The sequence below is a fragment of the Penaeus chinensis genome, chromosome 32 (assembly GCF_019202785.1).
Source record: "Penaeus chinensis breed Huanghai No. 1 chromosome 32, ASM1920278v2, whole genome shotgun sequence".
Classification (NCBI taxonomy): domain Eukaryota; kingdom Metazoa; phylum Arthropoda; class Malacostraca; order Decapoda; family Penaeidae; genus Penaeus; species Penaeus chinensis.
This window is the reverse complement of record NC_061850.1, coordinates 703,987-712,500: the sequence shown is the minus strand read 5'-3', so window position 1 is coordinate 712,500 and position 8,514 is coordinate 703,987.

Below are 8,514 nucleotides of genomic sequence, written 5' to 3'. Positions count from 1 at the left end.
CTTAATTAAGTCTCATGCCCTTTATGTCTGTTCGGGCTTTGCTGCGGATTTCTGTTCATTTAAGTTAGGTTAATCTTTTCAACCTTGAAGTCAACACTGTAAATGCTGCAGTGTAAATATTATAAATATAGAACATATTGGTGGATACAGTCAATAACTGTTCATGAAAGCAAATTTGAAATTGTATGATCTTTGTAAGTTTTACCTTGATACTGATGGAGAATTTGAAATTCAAAAACATTACAATAAAACTGTCTCGCAGTAGATATAAGGAAAACTGCAATATTGTTCTAGTTTGAGGCGTGGATTATGTAGGTGACGTGAATCCCTAATTTTTATGCTAAAACGATTAATTCTCATACTCGTTGCAAACTTCAAATCATGGACATTTTGATGATATTTCATCATACAATGCTAGAGTTAAAAGTCGACGCAAAGAGATAGTATTTTATATTATATGATTTTTGTGTAAATATGGTATATACTAGCTAGACTCTCAGTTTGATGAGGCAAACTTGGTACCAGAGTTTCTTAACAGATGAGCCGCTGTTGTCTATCTTTATTCATGGGGACAGTTTACTAAAGCTGTATCGAAACTTCCGTGACCATTTAACTTTACGAACAACCGCCATCTATCGGTAAAAGACAATAATAATATATTCACCTATAGATTGAAAAGTAAGACAAGGATGTCTTACCCTACCCTGAATGTTCCTCAGTTTGACAGAAGTGGGAAGTTGATGGGTTAAGTACTGTGTATTGTGTGTGGAAGTATTCTGTCATGATGCTGTTCACTTGCTTAATCGGCCTCATGAACTCGGGCAGAATTCGAGGGCCATTTGATATAATTCGTGGCGTCCTTCCCTGCCAGAAATGTATTGAAAATTGGCAGAATTCCCGCTGACATTCCCGGAAAGTTGTGCAATTTCTGTAGACCTTATCGAACGTGGCGCTATTCTCGTAGACTTTATTTTAGCTTTTCACTTCTATTTATGTCCTTTTCCTGCCTTTTCCTGACTGATCTTTCACGTAATTTGACTTTTATGACGTTGATTCATGGCTAGTTTCACCCTACAATTTCCCTGACGTGCGTTCTGCCCGTCTGCCTCTTCGATGCGGCTATAGCGCACATTAGCATTATAAATTAAATACCACTGCGCTTGATGACTGGACTGTCATTCATTTTAGTGCCAGACAGAAACTGCAGGAAAAGAATTATCTCCAAAATTTAATTCACTCTTTAGTACTATTCAAATGGCAATAGCAATTAGAAGGTATTATACTTATTATACAAATTTTAGCGACTCGATATAAACATACATACATACATACATACAGATACACACACGCATACACACACACACACACACACACACACACATACACACACACACACACACACACACACACACACACACACACACACACACACACACACACACACACACACACACACGCACACGCCTACAATCGCACACAAACACAAACACACACACACTATACTGTGTACACGTGGAAACTATGGCTCCCACGTGGCTGGCTCCCCCGTGGCTCGCTGGCTTGCCACGCTGCAGTGCCCCGCACCCGAGTGTGACCCGGGCGGCCGCTTGGCAGATATTAATAACTATCCCACACGCACTCCCGGAGTATAAAAGGCCCAGGATGACCCAGGTCAGGAGAGTCACTACAGAGAGTTCCTGCCGAGAGCTGTCGGGTCAAGGCTGGTTGCTGAGCCAGCCGTCCGCGCCCCCACCGGGCTGACCGTACACCCCGCACTAAGCCTTACCAAGACTTATATCCGTGTGAATTATCTGTGTTGCTTACGCTTCTCAAGAAAAGAGGTTAAGCCAACCGTCCCTTTCACTACTCCTGCTAAACCATATGTTTATGGCGTTCATATAGAGCCTTTACATAAGTGGTGGCAGGTTAGGCGTTGCGTCCTTTCGGCTCGCAACATGGATGCACAGTCTCCGAAATCCCCTCGACCATCTTCAAAAGTCTTCAGAACCTGTTGTGAGTATATATTTGGGCCATTTTTCCTTTCTTTTATCTTCCCTCTAAATGTGTTAAGCCGTATGTGCAGTTACGCTCACGTTGGTTTTGTTAAGTTAAAGTCCTAATTGACAGCAAATGGTATGCTCTCCATTCTTCTGACCTCAGATTACATTACTGTATGATCACGGTATGGGTTCAAACAATATGAATATCATTCATTAGAGAGTATATTATGTTTCAATTGCAACAAAATTAGCGTGTTCATGATTTTACTGTTTTCATGAACATCATATTATTCTTTTCTCACTACCCATTTCCCATCTTGACCTGACCTCCGAGTGAAACCTATCAGTCACATCTGCTTGGGACAGCTGTGTGATCTGACCCCACTTTCACTCTGAGTGATTGACACGGTGAAATGAATGTGAGAACCGCTGGCATTTCATGTATATTGTTTTCGAGATTGTTACATTATAGGATAACGCGTAGCATCCGTTACATGTTCATTGGTGACACGTTCTATCGGCGCTAGAGCGGAGCTTGTAACGCGAATTATTTACATTTTTATATAGCGCCAGGGATCTTCCCCTTTTCATAGTGTCAGAATGCCTAATTACTTGGGGTTGCGTATATGCCTAATAGATCTGCGCTCCGACGTTAGTTCGTTCGGTAACTTTTTGAGCCGGTGTGACCCTCAATGATGTCCGTAAAATGTAGGGCTAGGGTTTAAGCTAGAATTGAGATTCACTTATTAATCACAACCCGCTCACTCCTTTAAAGTCGCTGCCATGTTTGGGGTAAATCCCATCGAGTTATGATTCATGATAAATAGCCGTAGGGCATTGCATGAGCGCCCATCACAGACTCGCAGATAGAATGCATTATTAATATTTTCCCAGCTCATTTCGCTTCATGAAGTACGGCAAGTAGGGTAGAGAGACCCCCGTCAATTGAAGTCTGTATGCGCAGCTTGACATGTTGTTACCTCGGCAGAATTTTTTCCCCGAGAAAATTCGCTCACAAATTTTTCACGTCACCATTCATTAGTGCGTCATTCTGTCGTATATCATTAAATGTTAAATCCAATGTAGTACTTGAGATAAATTTGTATTACTTCTATGGCTAGTTTATTGCATTTGTGTAAAATGAACGTTAATTTCCATGTTTGGCACCCACGTCCGGTCTGTGTGAGGTTACTTTTACTCTCATTAACTGTCACTCACTCACACACACACACACACACACACACACACACACACACACACACACACACACGCACACACACACACACACACACACACACACACACACACATGCTTACGCACTCCCGCGAGTTTGTCAAGTCATGATGTGTGACTTGTGACATACATTTCTTCTCTGCGTTACGACAATTTGTTCAAGTAAATCCTTGCGGATTGCTGCTGTTGTTTCCCTTATTTACCCTCCTGTCCATCAGATGGTTAGCTGTTCAAGCTAGGTCCATGCGGATCGCTGTTACCGTCTCTCTCTCTCTCCTATTTTTTTCCCTAACTTTGTGAAAATAAAACACAAAATGAAATAAAAGAAGACGAAAATAACGAAAATTCAACTGCAAGTTATATAAATAATCGGCTAGTGGTGCTTAACATCCCCTCTTCTTTGTTTCGCTTTTCTCTTACTATCTTGGCCCTTATGTGTATAATCTTGTTCACGATATCTGTAATGGTACCGAAGAAGGCCCTGCTGCAGAAACAGTCACCTTCGGACGCTGCGAAAAACGTCACAGGAAGTTCGCTAGAAACCTAGAAAGACTAGGATAATTACGCCCGTAGATCCAGTGAAGGACCAGGAACTCGCCAGAGCAGGTACCAGTCGACCCATAATGCTGTGAACTTGCCTGGACCCCGCAGATCCAATCAACCTCCAGAAGCTCGTCACCCGAAGAGGACGCTTCCTGCCGGACGCACGTAATCCTGACGAGGACAAGAACGTCGGTACGAGCAAGCAGCCTGGATGAGATCTGCAGGAATCTCCATTGGGCGAGTAAGCCGCCGAGTTAGGCCTGGTCGAGGACTACGAGGACGAATCCGAAGTCAAGGAGGACCTGCGCGAGACCTTCGAGGACGTGTGGATGTCGAGGACGGACAGATTTACCAGGGACCAAGATGAAGACGACGACAGAGACGAGCAGTCACGAAGATGCACCAGGGACAGCACACGCAAGAACGAAGTGTTTACAAGTCAAGAACCACCCAGGTTAGGTCACCCTTGAGGCAAATATCAGGCACCTCGAGAGCGAGGCGTGAGTAGGTGGCCGAGCATTATACTGTGTACACGTGGGAACTATGGCTCCCACGTGGCTGGCTCCCACGTGGCTCGGTGGCTTGCCACGCTGCAGTGCCCCTCACCCGAGCGTGACCCGGGCGGCCGCTTGGCAGATATTAATAACTGCCCCACGCGCACTCCCGGGGTATAAAAGGCCCAGGATGACCCAGGTCAGGAGAGTCACTGCAGAGAGTTCCTGCCGAACACACAAACGATCGGAAATTAATTACTACTTAATTACGCTCTTTCTTTCTTCCGTTTCCTCAAGAGTCCCTCTCGCTGGTGCATGTGCGAGGAATAGACCTTATTCCTCTGAAACATGGGAGGTCCGAGGCTTGAGCATTGCTACTGACAGACTTCATCTCACCCATACAACGAACGTATTTCTTGGTCGTTACTTCATTGCCTGAAGCTGCATTGCCGTATCACTGTAAAATGTGGAGCCTTTGGTACCATTCCCCTTAAGGTAAAGAAGACAAGTGGAAAAAAAACATTTTGACTTTTTGAACCCTCTTGCTACTCATTCTCCTTCTCGTCAGTACACAACCAGCAACTCTCAGTCTCTGTGACTATGGGCTAATGGGTTAAAATTCCCATATCCAAAAAGATACGAAAACCTCAGGTGCTGATATCGGGGTTCCTTTGAGGTGTCCGCCGCCCCCAACCCCTTCCATTCTCTCCTTCCTTCCTTCTTTTATTCTCATTATCCTTTTTTCCCTGCTTCTTCACTCCCTTCACCTTCTTCTCTTCAACTCCAACCTTTCTCCTCCGCCACTTCCTCTATTTTCCTCTTGATATTTTCTTCTCATATCCACCGACTATTCTTTCCTTTTATTATCTCACATCCTCTTCCCACTCTACAGCCTTTCCTTCCGCTTCTCTCACCTTATTTCTCCTCTTCCTCCCTTCTTTTTCCTTATTATCTTCTTTTTTTTTTTCTCTCCCCTTGTACTTGTAAGTGATTACATCGATTGCCGCGTGAAATTTCTCATTAATCGATTATAGCCAGGAGTCGATTATCAAATGATTACACCCAGACTCAGGGTTGAATTGAGGACCGTCTCAATATGTTAGTTTATTATAACTCACCATGACGCTTTCGTTTACTCTGCGAGGGGGGGCAAGACATTTCTCATACGGATGCTTAGTCATGAGGTAATGATTATTGTTTTTTAACCGCACATTTAATCGCCTTGCTTCACGCTCGTTATTTCCCAGGTGTTTGGGTAGTGGTGGGGAGAGAGAGAGAGAGAGAGAGAGAGAGAGAGAGAGAGAGAGAGAGAGAGAGAGAGAGAGAGAGAGAGAGAGAGAGAGAGAGAGAGAGACTAAAACCATAAATCATACAGTACAACTATACCACTGCATAACCTATTTCCAGGTGAAAGTAATCGAAGATTAATTGATTGCTGATCGCAAAAGTAATCGAAGTAATCGATAAAAAAAAGAGTATCGCGCATCACAACTAACAACTGGTTATGGCGAAAATGACTTGGAATGGTTTTATTGACGACTGGGTTACATATAGCGCTTAACCAATCATCAGACCTCCAGACCTCAATTGCGGAATTATATTTCAGTTCACTTGCTGGGTTTCGCTTGTACATCTGACAGCCACTTCGATGTAAACACAGAGTAAATAGTGTTTTTATAAACCCTAGACTGTTTGTAACAAAGAGTCTAGTATAGTATATTAGTATCTATTTTTGGAAACTACGTGAGCCATTTGATCTTTACTCTTCTTCAAACAAGTGCTAACAAAGCATGTAGTATTTGTTATCTTTTACGCTGTTGTGGGATTTTTTTTTTCCTGGCATTGTTTGTTTATCGAAATGTGAACACCTCTACAGGTGAGAAAGCATTTCCTCCTTTCAAAACAGCAAGGATCAATCACAGCTGAATATTTCTTGAAACTTGAAAACACTTCATGCTTTAAATATCTATGTTTGGCAGTCGTATCAAATAAAAAAAAACTCCAAAATCGCCGATACCTTTGTAAAGTATCTACTAGCGACTATTCGAACTAATGAAGTAGCAGCTTCTTTTTCACCAGAACCAAACACTAAAACACTGATTCAATAAACAAAGAACATGCTACATTACATTTTTCATCATAGAACTTAACTAAGCGCAAAACCGCAGCAGGGCTATAATGAACATGTAGACACTTTATCATTGTGTGTGTGTGGGTGTGTATGTGTGTGTGTGTGTGTGTGTGTGTGTGTGTGTGTGTGTGTGTGTGTGTGTGTGTGTGTGTGTGTGTGTGTGTGTGTGTGCGAGCGCGCTCAATGTCTATAGAAATACTAAGTCAATATTTGGTGATTAGTATTGCAACAGTATTTATAAGTTTTTTTTTCGATTATTCTGATCATAGTTCTCACTAATACTATTCCATAAGGCGTGGTGTTCCTCTGAGTCGCATTAAATCAGCTGAACGAGGAAATACATGATTTTTTGTTTCATCTCGAGCAACTACTAGCTGAGTGGTTCCAAGAAGAGTGAAAAACAAGACTAAATACTTCCTCCCGATGCGTGTGCTCTATGATATCTGATATTTTGAAAGAAAAATCTTGCTCATTCTGACAAAATGGGAATTTAATCCTGCTCTCTACTGTTACCTGACACGCATGTAAACTATATTTTCCTTGTATTTATTAATTAATTTCAAAGCTTTGAAACATTACCTTTATGTGTTTAAGCTAGAAAGTGTGAAATGTTATCTAAACACTTGTTTGTCTACCCGGGACTTGAGTAGTTTGATGAGGAACCATTTGGAAAATTAAAAAATACAACTAATGGTATATGGGAAATCTGAGGTGAAAACGAGGCTGCCAAGCTGACACCTTCTTCAAGATGGACGGTAAGTAATATAAAATTACAAACAGAGGCCGCATTATTGTGTTGAGGGAAAGTAATTTCTCTCCCAATGAAATAACCAGAGAGCCGGGTATCTCCCGCTCGATGGTATACAGGTGAATAATGTAGGAGGTGAGCCATCCTGAACGACCGCCCTCGGTCCGGATGCCCCTTCACCAATGCAACCTGCAGTTCCCGCTGATAAGCTGCACGGTGAAGAAAACGACTACATGCAGATGAGATTCACCACAGAACATTATCAAAGAGAGGTTGACAATACGACACTGCCAACGTCGCTTCCAAATCACAGTATGTGGAGAAATAACAGGTGTAAATATCATTAACTTTTGTTTGTTTGTTCATAGAATATGTTATTGCCATATGTTTATACATGATAGTCCCTTATACGTCGTATTTGATGTTCTGATGATCTATCATAATTTGCTTTTCAGATGTGACAAACGAAACGGCGGGGGTGGCCATGTGATCTGTAATATGTAGGAGTGGATTTTCATGCATATTGTTGGTGAACTCGCCGTAGATTCAGTTTAGACACATATTTTGAATTGTTAGAAGAAACATTCCTCCCATCAGTACGCTGCTATGCTTTGGCCCTTACCAGAAACAATCATATTCATGGAGGATAACTGCCCAATACACACGTCAAGGGCAGTTACGACGTGGATCGGTGACCAAAACCACATGGAAGTCCTTCCGCTGCCAAGCAAGGCATGTGACTCAAACCCGATAGAAAAAGTGGGTGAACATTGCCAATGTTTGGGAAACGGCTAATGAAAGAATCTCCCGATAAGTAATAGGTCATCCTAAAAGGGAATGGAGGGTGTAACGGAGGAAATCGTGACCTCACATAAGCACGCTATCTCTGTCCTGGGCATTAGACAAGGATTTGAATAACGATAGATTGTTCTTATTATGAGTATGACTGCCCCTAGTATTGGTCTTTCTTTTCTACAATCATTACCATATTTCTTATTGAAAATAAACCGACAATAAAAATATCTACGAAATTAATAAGCATCCTACCAATTAGTCGATTCACTGAAGCCGACGGCAAAAAAAAAAAAAATAATAATAATAAATATGCATTCAGATAGTTTCTAAATAAAATTAGCAACCTCAGTTCCTCGGTACACACGCACATACACAGTCATCCAAGATTCACAATAGCCCTACTACTGGTTTGCCCTCATATAATGTTCTAAAATGATAACAATAGCATATTTCCTGTTTAATGAATCAATGTTTGGTTCTGCAAAAGAAGTAGTTTTATTAATTCAAACATATACCAAGATAATATATGAAAACTTTGATTTTGTGACAAAGCACAAGAATGCCATACTT